Genomic DNA, 17,401 nt, shown 5'->3' with positions numbered 1-17,401 from the left:
ATCAGTTCTGTAAAAATACAGCAGACACAAGCACAGACAAATATGTGAGGGACAAGTTATGGAGTACTCCACCCTTTCCTGTACTTAGCATATAACATGCTCACACAATACCAGTCGTGTTCTAACACCCAAAGTCTGTCTCCGTGCCCTTAAGGAACTTTGCATTTCATGTGGAGAATCTGTGGGATGTGTCCTTATGTCTGACAAAAAAATCTGTTTGGAGAACTGACTTGGAAGGTCATAAACAAAGCCAATGGTGAATATTTGTAAAGAACCCAATAAGGCTATCGCTATTAGTTAATCACTAAAAGCATTTGGCAATTTTTGCTTGTTTTACAAGCCAATCTCTAGTGATTTGAAGGAGAAAGTAATACATTTCAATATCTTTTCCTAATCCAGCTAGCTGGAAGTAGAACTTACACTTTTGTCAAATAGGGCTTCAAGAGAACATGGCCCACTTATTGTCACAATTTAAAATAAAATAGCTTGAGAAACCACGTCATCTGACTTGTAAAATACCTTGAGAACAGTAGGAAGGAAATATAAATAGAAATAGTGTAATATGTGTGTTTTCACTTACATCCAGTAAGTACCAGATGAGATGAGCAGCCATTCTGGGAGTACAAACAAGCTCATGTGTAGCAGCTACAAAGAGTAAACTTCACTTCCTCCTTGAGAATGAGATTATCTCAAGGCCATATCCTCTTTGACCAGATTTATTTTAGCTAGGTAAAGGCACAAAAAAGAAAACTGTGTACTTCAGCTGAAGAAGTATTGAATTGCAGGAAATGTTTTAACAGTTAAAGAAGAGGTAGTTGGAGTCTTGGTGAAAAAGCGACATGGAAACAAAGGAAAGAGTTGAAGAGTTGACTCACTGACTATACGCTGTTTGTAAAAGTGGTTTTACTTGTATTAAGTGTATCTGTAAAGGCATCCCCTTCATTAAAGGAAGGGTATGCATCCATGTCTGAAATAAATCCTTAATAGTGAAAGACTAAAAATTATTATTGTCATCTTTTTTTATGCTGAGCATGGGTCAGTACTACATGGACACTCGAAGGAGTTGCAGCCACAAATCTGTAAAATAAACTCACATCATGGATCCAGCCTCTGGGCTGGATGTATTCTCCCATGTAGCCTCTGCAGAGTGGCTCTTTGCTGATGAACCTTCACATGCGCAGCAGTAATAGCTACTTTTACCCTTGTTTTGTTTCACTCTGGTGTGGTTTGTTTTCGTAAGTGAAGTCAAACATGGTGGGCCTTCACACTGTCTCTTGCTCTCTGTACTGGAGGAAGCAAACTTTTTTTTCTTGAATTTTTGTTCTGAGGTTGGAACCTGTGAGATTTTATCTCAAACTTTCCTGATTTGACCCAGACATCCCAGCCGAGAATGAGGAAACTGGAGGCACTCTGTGGGGCAGCTCCAGTGCCAGGCACTGGGCATTTCCTTGAGGATGGTGTCGTGACATGGCTTGGTCAAGCTCTGAGCTTGCACATGGGTCTGGCCAAATGAGTGCCATGGCTAGGAAGGGCAGGACAGTGGGAGCTGGAGCCAGGTCCTGCTGGGGCCTTTCTGAGGGTGACAAGGCTAAGGCTGAGGAATCTGAAGCTTACTGGTGTTCTAGCCATGGGTAGGTGAGGGTGGAGAAGCCCCAAGAGGTTGGCAGGGAGAGTCAAGGTCATAAGTACCATCTGTGTCCAAGCAGTGAGCTGTAAGAAAATGGTAAATACATTTACAGTGTTTACTCATCTACTCCAGTGATACTGTGTTCAGAGGAAAAAGGAAGATGGCAACATGGATGAAGGGACTGAGTCCACACAGCAAGTTTGCTGATATTACAAAACTGGGAAGACTGGCTGACACACTAGAAGGCTGTGCTGCAGCTCAGAGAGATCTGGGCAGGACGGAGAGTTGGGCTGTTAGAATCCTGATGAGGTTCAACAAGAGCTAGTGTAGGGTTCTACACCTAGGGAGGAATAACCATATGCATCAGTACAGGCTAGGGCAGGCATGTCCAACCCAAGGACTGTGGGCTGCATGCGACCCAACACAACGCACAGTGAGGACCACTCTCTGGTGACAGCTTTTCTCCACTGAGTGTCTGGGTGCATACACAACAACAACAACCAAACATTGGCACGTTTGATCAGCAATGTCTGGGCTAAAAGCAGGACACGGGAAGGGCACAGGGCAGTGATGCCTGAAGTGATTTCAAATAATTGTAGGCAGTTTGATATACCGGCTAAACACAGTCCTGCGAACAGAGAAAAATAGATTGTTATGCTTTTTGAGATAGAACTCTCCTGCCAGTATCCCACTGTATTTTGTTGCCATGTGACAGATGGCGGCAGAGGGTTAGTCTGAGAAAACAGCATCTGACATGGAAGTGCATTGAAGCAAAGGTATGTCACTGAATTCCTCCATGCAATAAATAAATAAATACGTATATAAATTGCACCCATTGACATTCATTGACTCTGCTGAGCATTTATGAAGACCTAACAGTGAACGTAAGTACAGTGCTGAGTTTCAGCAGGGCTGACAGCAACAGCGAGTCACCTCTGCTGGTGCAGGTTTTGATGGGCATGGTATGTAGCTATTTGTTCATTGCTGGTGACCTAATGGTCATGACAGTGTTGAAAAGGAGTACTTTGTAGCTGAGAATTTTTTCGATCATGAAGAGTGACTGTGTTCATTGTACCGGTTGTAGGTTTCATGGAAATAAATAGGTGGCATTACATTCAGAGCAACCTATGTATACGTGGCCTGCAGCGGAGAGGAACTCCATGGAGAAGGCCCTAGATGTCCTGGTGGATAGCAGGTGGGCCATGACTTAGCAATGTGTTTCTGTGGCCAAGAAGACCAATGGTATCCTGAAGTGCATTAAAAAGAGCGTGGCCAGCAGGTCAAGAGACATGATCCTCCTCCTCCTCCTCTGCTCTGCCCTGGTGAGGCCACTGCCAGAACACTGTCCAGTTCTGGGCTCCCCACTTCAGAAAAGACAGGGATACCCTACAAAGGGTCCAGTGGAGGGCTACAAAGACAATTAAGGAGCGTGTCCCCTATGAGGAGAGGCTGAGAAACATGGGACTACTCAGTCTGGAGAAGAAAAGGCTGAGAAGGGATTTCATAACTGTTTAACAAACATCTGAAGTGTGCAAGTCAACTAGTTGGGGGTGGACTCTCTTTGGTGGCAAGCAACTGTAGAACAAGAGGAAATGGGCAGAAACTGGAGCACAGGGAATTCCATACTAACACAAGGAAGGGCACTTTCAGAATGATGGAGGACTGGAAGAGGCTGTCCAGAGAGGTTATCTCTACAGAGTGTCTCCTTCCTTGCAGATATTCAAGACCCATCTGTACACCTACCCATGACTTGCTGTAGGGAACCTGCTTTAGTGGGAATTTGGACTCGATCTCCAGAGATCTCTTCCAATCCCTATAATTTTGTGACTCTGTGAACAGTGGCACTCCAGACCCTGACATCTTTCTCTATGATTTATTTAGGCATGGAGCTGTCTGTCATCAGCTTTCTTAGCAATTAAGATCTTATTTGTATGTATCATTAGATATGAGACAGTCTTTTCATTATGTCATCAGCTGCTGAACATTTCCTTACCTTGTTGTTTTACTACCTAGAACCTGCCAAACCTGTATTTTATTTGATAGTCCCAGCTGTTTGGCTCTAGTTTCTGTAGTGGACAAACAGGTGCATCTTGTCTTGCAGTGCTTATTCCTTATGTGAACTCCTACCTTCTGGTGCTGGGTTTCTCTGTGTTTCAACTTGAAATAAGTGTAAACTGCGATCTGATTTATTTCTTTGAACTGGTGACTTACTATTTTCTTGGTCCTAGCCTGGCTGTAACATGTGGCAGCTGAATCTGTCACTGTCTCCTTCACATGCATGTTCTTGAAGATTCATTCCACTTTGGTACCTGCAGAATTAGGCCAAAAGGTGGCTCTCTGGGTGTAGCTCACTTACTCACTCATGGCCATTCTGGGGTGAGGCAGCTCATCTACTGGTTCTGTTCATCCCTTGGCACTGTTCATTCCATCTGTTGGCCTTGCTCATTTGTGTGTTCTTGGATGAGTCATGCTGAGGAAGAGTTTATGCTTAGAAATGTGTTGCAGAAGGGCAGAATTACTGAGCATACTGCTAAAAATAAATAGCTGCCTAATAAAGATATGACTGTCTTTGTAAAGCTTCCTATGAAAGCCCCTTTATGCTCCATTTTTCAGTCATTTTAGATGAATCCTTTTATAGTTTCTGCTATATTTTCTTTCCACCCCTCACGAGACATTACTATTATACGTGCCCAGATATTTATTATGAGTAGATTATAGGAAAGCATACTTTTGTTTGGATGAACTGCAATGAAAACTTCAAAGGCTTTCAAAGGTACATACTGCCCCACTCCAGCCTGATTGAGAAAATATCTGGATCTCAGTTAAATGAGAGGTAAAATGCAGAGCTGGCAGCGCTTACCCGATTTATACATTTGACTTTGGTCAAGGCTATCTACTTTTTTTTCAGTTGGAGTCTGATTTATTCAGATTTCCTTTGTTAATCAACTTCCACAAACTTCATTGAAGTCATCTTTGAACTTTAAGTTGTCTCCTTTCTAGGGCTGGCATGAAGGCCCCTGCCTAGGAGCATATTGAGGAGTGTAGTAGTTTGTCCTGCCCACGTGTACAGCCTCAGGTAGGCTTTGCTACAGTCTCTATGGACAATGTTCCCAGCATTTGCTACACTGGGTATGCAGGCAGTATTTAACTCATTTCAGTATTTTTAGCATGGATTTCAGACCTCATAATACAGAACAGCAACATGGAGCATATTGTAAGAAATGCCATACTAAGTCATACCAGTGTTCCTCTAATTCACTGTTTGTTTGAGATAAGGCAAGAGGAGATCCAATTTAGGAGTGTATGTGAACATATATATACTATTTCCTTACAGCTCATCTCAAACTTGTGCATTGTGAATTGTCCTTCAGGAGGGTTCCCCAAGGAAGTGGTCATGGCACTGAGCTTGCCTGCATTCAAGAAGATTCTGGACAATGCACTCAGTTACATGGTCTGATTTTTGGGTGATCCTGCATGGAGCATAGAGTTGGACTTGGTGATTCTTGTGAATCCCTTCCAACTTGTGATGTTCTATGATTCTGTGATTCTACAAGAGATTGATGATGCACTGAGATTCTCTGTGGCCTTATCATTCTTGTGTGGCTCTTTAGCTGACAAACTGGCATGACATTTGATAGTTGACACAAATAGAGTTGGTGAAGTTTTACAGTTTTAAAGGTAATAGAAACTTCTTGGATTAGCAAGTTTAATTCTCTGGTTGCAGGATCCCACAACAGCTTGGAATTCTTCCCTTGGAGATTTGCTTTAGAAAGTGATTTTTCTCCCTCATAAAATCATCTGCATAATATGCATGAGAACCCTAAAGGAGAATTTTCTTATAACCATGATAAAAAAATTAACTTCCAGCCTATTGTACAATCAATGAATTTACAGATATTATAGTTATGAAATATACCAGAGAGTTTGGCTACACAGTAATTATACCCAAACAGAATAAATAGAATGCTTACCAATATCCTAGGCTCATTATGAAACTTCAGAGGAGGGGATATAAAAAAAAAAATCCATCCCCACTGGTAGTCAGCTCTTAAATGGGTCTAGGAGAGGTGCAGCCAGGCTCCACCCCTTCCAGCAGCTCAGCTGAATTGCCTTCACTTGTGCTCCCGTGGCTGACTCATGGCTCACCTCAGGTGATCAATCAGAGGTTCAGGCTATGATTCAATAGTTCCCATACAGCTTATGCTTACTGTTGTCAACTTAGACAGTTTTGTACCTAGGTTGCCATTTTCCTTTAACATAAAGGACTGTTTTTTCACTGTAGTGTTTATCCACCAGTTGAATTTGCATAGATACAATAACTGCCTTTTTAACTGTCATGTTAATACACTGGACAAGCCCAGCTCTTCTAGTATGCTTTAGTAAGGCAGGTTTTATGAGGTAACTCATCATCTTAGCCACCTTTGTTGTGCATGTTACTTCTGAGATTTTCTTAAGGATTTTGTCTAAAAGTTCAATTGGTGTTGGACCTTTTCTTGTCTTAAATAATCCAAAATAAACTGTTATGGGGATAAAATAATACATGACATAACTGTTTATATTTGAAAGGATATAGCAGACAATCACTCTTCCTCCTTCCCTCCCAAGCGACATCTCAAAATAACCACTGTATATTGCAGAGCCTAATAAGCAGTGAAAAGAAACAGAAACATATTTAGGAGACGGATCTCTCTGTTTCTTTTTTGCTTGGTAAATATCATAGTCTGAAAGCACAGGAGGAAACGTAGTTTTACTCTGGAAACCATCCAGGCAGATTGTGATGTAAACAAGTGAGAGATTGAGAAAAGGGAAGTAAATACTGTCAGCTTTTCCTCTCTCTCCTTGTTTTCAGCACTTATACCCCTTTCTGGGAAGACAAAAATTGACAGGACTACTTTTCCTCTATTTTATTTTTTTGTGTTTGTCTTTATGTGTGTGTGAGTGCATTTGTCTGTCGCAGTTGTTTTCCTGCACTTCTTATGTTTTCAACTGCCCATGTGTCCACAAGTCTGCAATATCTATATTGACAAAATACCTTCTCAGTAAAAGCAGCCTCGCTGTTTGCAACCCAGTAGGAGTTGAAAGTTCATATATGAAGGGGCGGTTCCATATTTTATTATGTTGGCCCAGAACATCAGAGGCAGATGTTGGTGGTATGGCAGCAGAGGATAAACTATCCACACCAATATTCCATTAATGTTGTTGCTGTGAGACAGATGGCAGCGGCAGAGGGGCAGTTTGACAAAATGGCATCTGACATAGAAGTTAATATAAAGCAAATGTGTGTCATTGAATTCCTCCATGAAGAAAATTAAAAAAATTACTCATTGATATTCATAGTAATTTCCTGAATGTTGTTGGAGACCAAACAGTGAATGTAAGCACAGTGAGGCAGTGGGTTGTGTATTTCAGCAGTGGTGACAGGACCAGCAACAGTGACAACCTCCACTGATGCAGTTTTTGACGAGAGCAGCATAGAGCCTCTTGTTCAATGCTAGTGAAAATGCACAGGTAGTGGTGGTGATTGTGTTGAAAAACAGTGTTTTCTAGCTGAGAATTTGCTTTAACAAATGTTATCATGCTTTTTGTACATGTCACAATTTCCATGGAAATATATAGGAGGCAGTACTTTTGGAGTGAACTAGTATTTTTGTGTTAATGGAGTGTAGACATATCATTTCTCGATATTGTTTTCCCTTGGTTTCTTAACTTGTATATATTGGCTTTAGTGTACTGAGATAAGATTTCTACCTCTCATTGAAATATAAGTGAAGAAAATTGTTTTAAATGTCAATTTTTGTCTGGTTTATACCAAATATTGTCTCAAATATGAATAGCATTCACTTTTTCAGATTTTAGTTTGCTTCACAGTAAACTCTGCAAAATAATATTAGAAGTGCTTGAATGGTTTTAGGTGTTGTTGGGTTTTGGCTTCTTATGGTAGCTTAATTCTTTTACTTAAAGAATATAAACTTATAATACTAGAATAAGACTGTAAAGAAAAATAGCCCTACATATTTTAAATGTCTCAGAGCTATTAATGGTTTTTCTTTTCTGGTATCATAATTCATCCATGACCTATATACTGCCAAGAATTCTGGAAACATTCTCGTGTGCTGTTTAAAGCCTTTTTATATTCCTTTAAGATCCATATATACGTAGGTCACTCTGAAAGTAATGCCTTCTATTTATTTCAATGGAAACTACAACAGATAAAAAGAGCACAATAACATTATTTGATAAAGCAAATTCTTGGCTAGAAAACACTATTTTTGAACATAATCACTACCATTAACCTATGATGAGTGTACGCAGATGAGCTCATAGAGATGCTCTTTATTTCATGGTTTGGCAGCTATGCATGGCCATTCGTAGTGTGGCTTATCTTTCATGTCACTGTTACTAATGCTGAAATGCACTGCCCACTGCCTCACTGACCTCCTGTTCACTGCCTGGTCCCCATTGATGTTCAATAAGTGTTGATGAATGTCAGTGGGTGCCATTTTTTCCACCTAGAAGAATTCAACTGGCTGTTGACAAATACCCCCAAATTCTTTTCTTCCATGGAGCTTTCAAATAGAATGTGATGGAAGACTGGCAGGAAGGTTCAATCTCGGTGTGCCTCTGGTGTTGTGAGCTAAGGTAATAAAGCAGGAGGCATTACTTATAGAGCAGCATTCATATCTCGAAACATGAAGTAAAGAATCAAGTTATTAAGCGCCTGGTCCTGGTCTTTGGCCACAACCCCAAGCAGTGCTACAGGTGTGGGGCAGAGTCACCATCCCTGGAGGCGTTCAAGAAACATGTAGATGTTGTACTGAGGGACATGGTTTAGTGGCATATTGGTGATAGGTAGACGGCTGGACTGGATGATATGAGGTCTTTTCCAGCCTTGGTGATTCTATGATTCTATGATTCTGCTTAGCTACAATGAGAGTATCCTATATAAATATGAAACTTAAAATAATTGACTTTCGTTGTTTTGTGAGCTTAACATTCAGACAGAAAAATTTAAAAAGCCAAACCTTTTATTTACATAGGTTACATTTCAGAATTGATGACTTTCATTTTCAGCTGTGCAAATTACATTTTTCATTGCGTCTCTTGCTTTTTAAAATAATTTGGGCTCTTGTCTTTCAGAGCTTCAGAACTGCAATCCAGCAGCTGCGTTGTTTTTGCAAGAAAACTGCATACAGCGAATGGCCCACATAGTGTCAATCAAATTGATGCAAAGTTTAAACACTGTGGCTCTTGGATTGAAGTTGGAGGTGATCTGTTCAGATGAAATTGTAGCAACATAGCCTCAAGAATGAAGCAAGCAGCCAGGCTGTCTGAGTGTGGGTGAAATCTGATGAATTATATTCTTCTTGGGCTCCCTCCAGAATCTCAGTCAGTGTCAGTGTAATTTGTAAGGGCTGTGAATTCTAGAAGGAAAAACACATCATGTGCAACACGTGTACGTCGTATTTAAAGAAGTGAGGAATGTGTGAGCATTTTCTGTGGATGAAATAAATGGTATTTAGTTTCTAAAGAAATGAAGTTCTCTAAGCACTTTGCTTTTTTATTTACTTATCTTTCATTACAGTAAATAAGCTTATTGCGTTTAAAGTAAGCAGGTTGATACTTGTGTCAAACTACTATAGCAGTATCCAATAAAAATTGGAAACTGGTCTCTAAGAACCGTATTTGCAGTGCTTGTGGAGTTATCAAGAATATTAGCTGGCATAAATACTGACTGTGCTGGCATGTAAACCAGATATAGATCCATGCTTTTGGAAATGTGGGCTACATCCTTGCACTGTCATAGATGCTGTCTGTGGGTGGCCTCCCTCTGTGCTGCTGGGTACCAAAATGCTCCCACAGGGTTTGGAAGCTGTGTAATTAGGGGAAAAGATTTGACAAATGTGTCCCGGAAAGCAGTGAAACAGATACAGCTATAGGAATTCTACTTTTCCTCTGCACTTTTGGTTGAAGAGCGTTTGGAGTGTGATAGCAGCATGCAGTCAATATGAATGCTGAAGTAATAAGCTGGTAATACTACAAGAAGCTGGACTACTATGGGGATGGCTTTTCTCTAAAATCTGCCTTCTCAGGAATGGGGCTTGCTGCTGTAAGGTCTTGGATTGCTGACAAACAGCAGCAGAGCATGCAAACAAATAACAAGAAGTACATAGAATTATAGAATCGCAAAATCATAGAATGGCTTGAGTTGGAAGGGTCTTTGAAGGTCATCTAATTCCAGCCACTCTGATGTGGGTAGTATTGCCAGCCACTGAATTAAGCACCAGCTCAGGCTGCCCAGGGCCCCATACAACCTGGCGTTGAACATCTCCAAGGTTCAGACATCCACAGTTTCTCTGGGCAGCACGTGCCAGTGCCTCACCATCTTCTCACTGAAAAATTTTCCCTTAACATCTAATCTAAATGTCCCCTCTTTTAGTTTAAAACCATTCATCTGTATCCTATCCCTATCTACTAGTAAAAAGTTCTTTTCTGTCCTGTTTATAAGCTCCCACTAAGCGCTGGAAGGTTGCAATGAGGTCTACCCTGAGATTTCTCAACAGGACTAGATTCCTCAGTGTCTCTTCATAGGAGAGGTACTTTGATTGTCCTTGTGGACCTCCTCTGGACCCATTCAAAAAGTTCCACATCTTTCTTGAGTTGACTATAAACAGTCATGAGACATGCATAATTTTTTGCTTCAGTACTGCAATCATACTGTGTTAATCAGATTTTGTTGTGTCACAATTTGGCCTGATTTGGCCTACTTCCATGACAGGGAATGAAGGGACACACAGTCCCATGCCCCAGGAAGAGAGCAAGAGGGGAGGAAGAAAAAAGGTAGGGAGATGGGCCTAGACAAGAACAGAAAATGAAACAGAATAATTCTGAGAGCTGTAGTTCATTCTTTTCTTCTGATACCTGGTAACTGGAACTCTTTAACTCCCAGTGCACTACAAGATGTCATGATGTGGAATACTGATGAGAGATCATAAAACCACGACATGTAGTCACAGCAACAAACAATGCATTTGAGTGTTACTAACATGATCAATTCAGACATTTTGTGGTACTGTCTAGAGTGCTGTTTTTCCACGTACCAGCAGGAGCTCATATTAGACAACTGTTATGTTTACATAGTTACACTGATTTATCAACCAAAACTCATAGAAATGAAAATAGTAGCTAAGCCTCAATCAGTGATGAAAGTTGGCACCTAGCTGTATGATTAAGTATAGCACCAAGAGAAAGAATGACAACTGGAAGAAACACTTCATCCAGAGTCATAATTTACTATGTAAATAACTTTGTTTTGTGTATTACATCAGTGACAATATAGTCTTGTAACAGCGAGGACTGAGAAACAATGTGAAAACTACTACACAGGTATTTTGAAGGGAGAGGAGGCCTCCGTTTCTGAAAAAATTGCTGATCAGACAAACGATCTATACTTATTTCACGGGAGGTAACTAGTTTTCTATTATCGTAAAACTTTGAAATTTGACTTACGGAGTGAGAAAAATAAGTAAAAATTACTCATCTAGCATTTTTCCTGCTTTTGCATGCTTTTCAGAGAATGCTGAGTTTTGGATTTCTGGAGAAATGACAGAAAAACAGAACTCGAGGTCTTCAGTCTTTCCATTGTCTTCTCCTGTGACATTCACAAAGCTTTTTGTCTTATATAACAAGAGGCTACTCCGTGTGGCTTAAAGGCTATCCTCTTTATTGACAGATTATGGATATTCTTAGAAACTTACTTTTGAATAAAGTAGCAGGATATAAATGTATGCTTTTTGGTTTCGATTTCAAAAATGTATATGTGTTGTAATGTGCTATGGCGGCATACTGCAGTGTTAATTTATGATGCCTATATAACGTCAGTTGTGCCTAATAGAGTATTAGTGCTTGACTTCACACTCACTCCTTTCTGTACACTGTTTAAACTTGTTTAACAGTTAGTGTTAATGAAAATTGGTATAGTGGAAATTGCGTTCTGTGTGATATTATCTTTACATCTGGTTCCACCACATGCGGGTGTGTATCAGTGGCCAAAAGTCCTCATGTACAGCGCAGAACCAATAGGTCTTATCTTCTTCCTTCCCACTACCTCAGCTGCAGTGTGACTTTCTGAAAAATGATTTCCTGCTTCTCTTTGTTTCTCTGTTCTCTGTCTCCTCCAGACTGGCTACTCTTGAGACTATTTGTTCCAGCCCCAAGGTACAGCAGTTTATCTGAGAACTAACAAATCACCCTTCACATTCCTCTTATTAACACACGGTTTGTATTATCCAATTGTCCTAGGGGTGTTTCGTTTCAATATCAGACAAAGTTTAGCTGATGCATGTAATTACTTTTCCTGCATGTAAAAGCAAGAACTAAATTTAAACACAAGTTTTGTATCCATTTTCTAAAAGCTTTTTTAATCAACAGTTAATGAAACAACCTGTCATCAGACAGCTGTACTGCTGAAATGACATGAAAAGCAAATCCATGGAGTCAGTTTGTTTGTAGACTTTCACCTAAGTTTGGAGCTAGTGATGATTTGTTGTTTTTTTCTGCAGTTTAACTTTGTTTGGTCTAGCTGGAAATGTGACAGTAGTGATGTCAGTATTTGCCAAAAGCTATACTTTTACAGGAAACCGTAATAGACATCATTCAAGGTTTTGACAAGATTTCACACAGCATAACAGGGCAATGCAGCTCAAATTCATCATAATAAAAGCCTTCGATGCCCATTTTGGGTGATGTGCTCATAACCTTACAGATGGGGTCCATGTGTAGTTGAATGCAACTATTCAATTGCTTTGTGCAAAATGCTTGAACAGTGTGACAAATGTCTGTTAAAATGGTTTGCTAACATTGACTTAGAGGTATTAAAATATCAACACCATGTAATACAAATGTTGCTTCAGGTCACAAGACATCAGAAAGCACAGAATCATGTACCCCAGCCTTTGCAAGATTTTTTTCCAGAAACATATTAGGGACTATGTCCTGTAGAAGAGAGAAGGAAAGAGAAGTAAGGGTTTCTTAACTACTCAAAAATGGAAAGAACTGAGCTGGCTCTGTTTTCCTTGCAGAATTTCCAATGTGCATTCATTTTCACTGGGCAGGTGGAAAGAGGTGTGGGCTTAAGCTATCAAGAGGACCCGGGCATTTATTGGGGCCCTTGTTTCCTGGGGTTTCTCTTAAAACTTCATGGCTGTCTGATGGGAATTGTATTCATGTGATATAGTGGTTACCATGTGCATTAAATACTCCTCATATCACTTCCTTATTAATAATGATATTGTTCTCTGATCTGCAATGCTATGTACTCTCCAAGCTTTCTCACTGTTTCTTCCTTTCAGATACTTTCTTAGCAAGCCACTAGCAGTTTTGAAAGAAGATGCTTCATATTTCCCTGCCTGAAAGGAAGCATTTTGCCTTATAATTCCCTTCCACCCTTTCACGATTTTCACATTTTGTTTTTCCCCATCAAATGGCAGCTGGACTTGAACTACTGGGATCAAAAGCCTGTGTGTGGTCTTCCTTTTAAGACTGCTAGGACTTTTAGTCTGCAGTAGATACCATTAGATGATCAAAATCTTAAAATCTATCACCTTAATTTTTGCATAGAACATAATTATTCCGTTGATTTAATTAGAAAATACACTTTACGCGACGAACACACATTTCTTTGAATAGAAATTAGCTGACGATGTAGTCTTTTTTATTTTCCCCAGAAACGACAACTAGAACAAAGAAAAAAGGAAATAATCTGAGTAAGCAATCAAAGTTGCCAGCTCAAAGAATCTTCCTGTGCTTCAAATAAAGGCCATTAATTACAACAAGGCTGAAAATAAATTTCTTTGCAGACTCTGGTCCTCACTGAGTGTGTAATATATGTTCACTGTAAGAAGCTAAAGGGCTTCCAGAAACATTCTAAGAAATGTGAATACCAGTGTATACCCAGTAGGTCATTTATTAAACACCATCTTCCCCTTTCTCTTCTTGTCCATCTACTTCAGCATTTGCAAGGTATGTGGATTTGAAAAGGTCTACACCAAAGTCACTCTTATTAACTCTGAGTCTGCTGATTCCGAGTTATTACAGCCTACACTCTATTTCAGCAATATTTTAACTTTGGATTACTGCTGTTTTATATTTGTTATCTGCTTTGCAAATTTTATGAAATAATGAACACTTTTTTTTTTTTTCTGTTATTTTTTTGTTTTCTTTTGTTTTCACATGGAAATAAACATATGGAAAGAAATGTTTGTTTTTAGGAGGCTTGCCAGAGATGCCAATAGACATTCCATGTCTATGTTATTACATTTGTGTTAGTAAAGGCTAGTGCCTGTACCTTTAATGGAAAAGGGGAAGATCTGTGAGTACGGTTTACTCCTGTGGGAATCTTGTTTTGAAGTTTGAATAGTTCCCTCAAAGTTCAATTTTCTCCAAAAAGCATCTTACTACTTGAGAAGAGGTTGACTGTCATGTCAATGTCCTTGTACATCATATTGGAGCTTCAGATATGTATTTAGCTTTCCTGGGTGTGATCCTTGATGCTGAAGGTTTAGTGATGCTGAAGGTGAAGTGAGGTTTATCTTGGAAATCTGCATAAGTCTAATATGTCATCTTATTTAAATTAAAGTCTGTCTGAGGATAGGTCAAGCTGATGATGTTCTGAAGGAACCACTAGTGGGGTGAAGGATGAAATCCTTAGCTTTATAGAAAAGCTTATCAGTGGCATAATATCAAATCCTTATAAGACAACTGTGTTACTGTGTACTTCACGTCCTCAAGAATACATTTACTTTATCTTCTGCTTTTTTGTACTCAGCAAATATCCTTTGGGAAATGGACCTGTACCTGGCTGTTCTTTTTGCTGCATAGTCTTAAGCCAGTCCACTGCTTCAGTGCAAGACAGTACTGATTGCCAGAAGAATATTCAACCTGTGAAGTTGGTGGAATTTGCTATTAAGTCTTGACAGTACTAAAGACTGATTTAAATTCTGACATTAAATTCTATTGTTGACTGTTTTTATGCTAAAGTGCATGAGCTGAAGCTTTGTCATTGTCATGGTTTTATGATTTTTGGTTATCAGTATTCCACACCATAACATCATGTAATGCACTGGGGGGTTTGACTTCTGATGCTCGAGTTCCGAATGTTCGTCAGACGGAGAAGAACTACATTTCCCCAGGAGGCTTTGCGGTCAGCGAGGAGATATAACTCTGTGCAAGGTCACCTGATTTCTTCTTCTTCGCCTGCTCTTCGCCGTCTGCGCTTCGCTGTTGCGCTTCACTCTCTGCACTTCACCGTCTGCGCTTCGCCGTCTGCTTTTCTTCATTCACTCAACTGGACTGCACTTCTCACCCCAGCATTGTGGTGAGGCCTATCTACCATTCAGACAAACTCTCTCTCATTGTATTTTGCTAATACTATATTTAGTAAATCATTTGTTCCACCTCAGATTATTGCCGTTGTTTTCAATTATTTTGGGGTCCCCTGTTTCCCTTTTCCGGAAGCGCTGATCCGCAGATCCCTCCGCCCTGCTGGTCACGGAACCAGGCCGAACCAGCCCGGAAACTGTTGACAGTCATTTACTAATTCTCAGGATCCTGAGGTTGTCATGAAGTCAAAAATTCACTCTTGGATAATAAGCGTAGGCACTAAGAAAAATGATAATGTACACTGCATGGTTGTGCAAGACAGCTTTAACATCAGTTGTGCTAGAAATTCTAGGGACTGATCAAGCTCACACTTTCCTTCACATTCTTTTACTTGCTAAATGATACCACTACAGAAAAGTGATACCAAAAGCCCTGCTATGAATCAGAACTATTTTTTTTATATGATAAAAGGGCAGCAATCCACTACAGCTGCATTATAACTGTATTGCTGCAACTTTGCAAAGATGACCGTGCAATCAGAACATTTTGCTGACGGTGATTTTTCAGGCAACCAAATTTGCTAAATGTACAAAATGCAGACCAATCACTCTTCAAATGTTTTGACCTACTTTCTCCTTGAACTCATCCCAAAATAACAATAATAAAAAATAACTATGGAGAGAGCAGATTACACTGCTCTACAATTTCACTGATGGGAATGTGAATGCCATTAAAGTAAAAGTGCTTCCTGCTGGCAGACCAAGTATGTATTTGTGTGGTTGTAACTCCTCAATGCTCATTCAGTTTTTGGGAGAGATACAAGGCCAGGGAAGGACACTTATGCTGACTTAAACACGCTCCTCTTAATTTCGTATGTCATGCTATTGTGTTTCTTTTAATTCATCTGAGTAAAAATGTGTGCTATGGAATCAAGAGTGGTTTATAAAGTTAAGCCCAGTTTTCATACAGCTTAAGTTAAATTCCAGAAGTCTTTTTCTCTTAACAGTTTGTAGTTTCATTTGTTTGATGAGCTATTACTGATTCCTCTCTATATTTTTTGACAGTGGTCTTCCTGGATATTCTAATTTTTGATTCTTTAAAAAAAAAGTCACGTAATTCTTTTGGACTTCTGCCTTTGTTCTTTCCTTTCCCTTTTAAAATATGTCCTTATCTTTGTGGGAGTAGGCGGAAGGTGCATGATTGCTCAGAGGTATGTTTTAAAAGCAGATCTGCAGATTCTGCTTTGTAAAGGTCTGCTCTGAAAATCCTTAACATCTCTGCTTTACTGGCAAACGTATTAATGAACTTTAAAAAGAGAGGGAGTTGACAGGAAGAACTAATCCCTCCCAATCCAAAACAAAAACCCAGATCTGCTGCATTTCCTTCCTTTCAGCATCATACAAATTGTACACTTTCAGTGTTCCTCCCTACGTTTATCTTCCCAGCCCCTCAGGAGAGTTACTCTGTCATTTCCAGTAGGAAGATGATTTGCATAAACCAGTTCCTTTTCATGATTAGATTCAGGAAATCAGAATTATAATCTGATGGCGTTTTTCTTTTGTCCTAGAAGTTGTTAAAATGAGTCATCGGGCAACCTCTAATCCCATTTCTAACCATATACGGACATGTATGGGACTGAAAATGAAGGCAGTTTTGTATTGGAGGAATTCAACCCAGTTAAGTGCTTTCTAGGATTTTAAATTTGAAAAGCGTTTACTTGCTGAAAGGTAATTTCATGATTTGTTTAATCAAGTTTGTGTAAGCTAGGAAATTGTCCTGTGAGCATGATACACATTTTGAACAGCTGAACTTCAAAACGTCTTAAGAGTAAATGATTGAAGGAAGACATAAATATGCATATGCAGTAGTGTTGTAGGTCTCCCACTAAACTAGCTTTCTGCAGACTGTGTGAGTCCCTGTGCTCCCTTTCTGTCAACAAGTAGTTCTACTGACCTTAGTCCGAAGGAATTCTCTGTTCAGCACAAATACTCTTTTTTCTGCCTCTTGGTATCATAAATCCCGGGTGTTGGACTGCTTGACTAAAAAAAGAAAGTACCTCCTACCAGCATCAGAGGGCAGTATCTTCAAAGCAAGCACACACTACTACTTTCTTTTCCTGGTCTAAGGTGACTGATATGAGTGATAACCTTCTTGTTTGAATCAAATTTGAGTGCTTCAACTCACTTCTGAGGATGATGCATACAATTTATTAGGTAGTATTTCCCCTTCTTTCATTGGTGGGAAACAAATGGCAAACTGAAAAATCATCTTTTTAAAACTAGAAATTTCCTTTCTATAAGCAGCAATGGATAAAAGGCAGCAATTTTAGCTGATAAATGAAAGTTCCTAACAGGAATGAACATGAGGAGAATTTCATGCAACTTGGTCCATTGTGCT

This window comes from Lagopus muta, chromosome 1 (genome assembly GCF_023343835.1).
Source record: "Lagopus muta isolate bLagMut1 chromosome 1, bLagMut1 primary, whole genome shotgun sequence".
NCBI lineage: Eukaryota > Metazoa > Chordata > Aves > Galliformes > Phasianidae > Lagopus > Lagopus muta.
The sequence above is the reverse complement of the archived record's forward strand: the minus strand, read 5'-3'. Positions refer to the sequence as shown.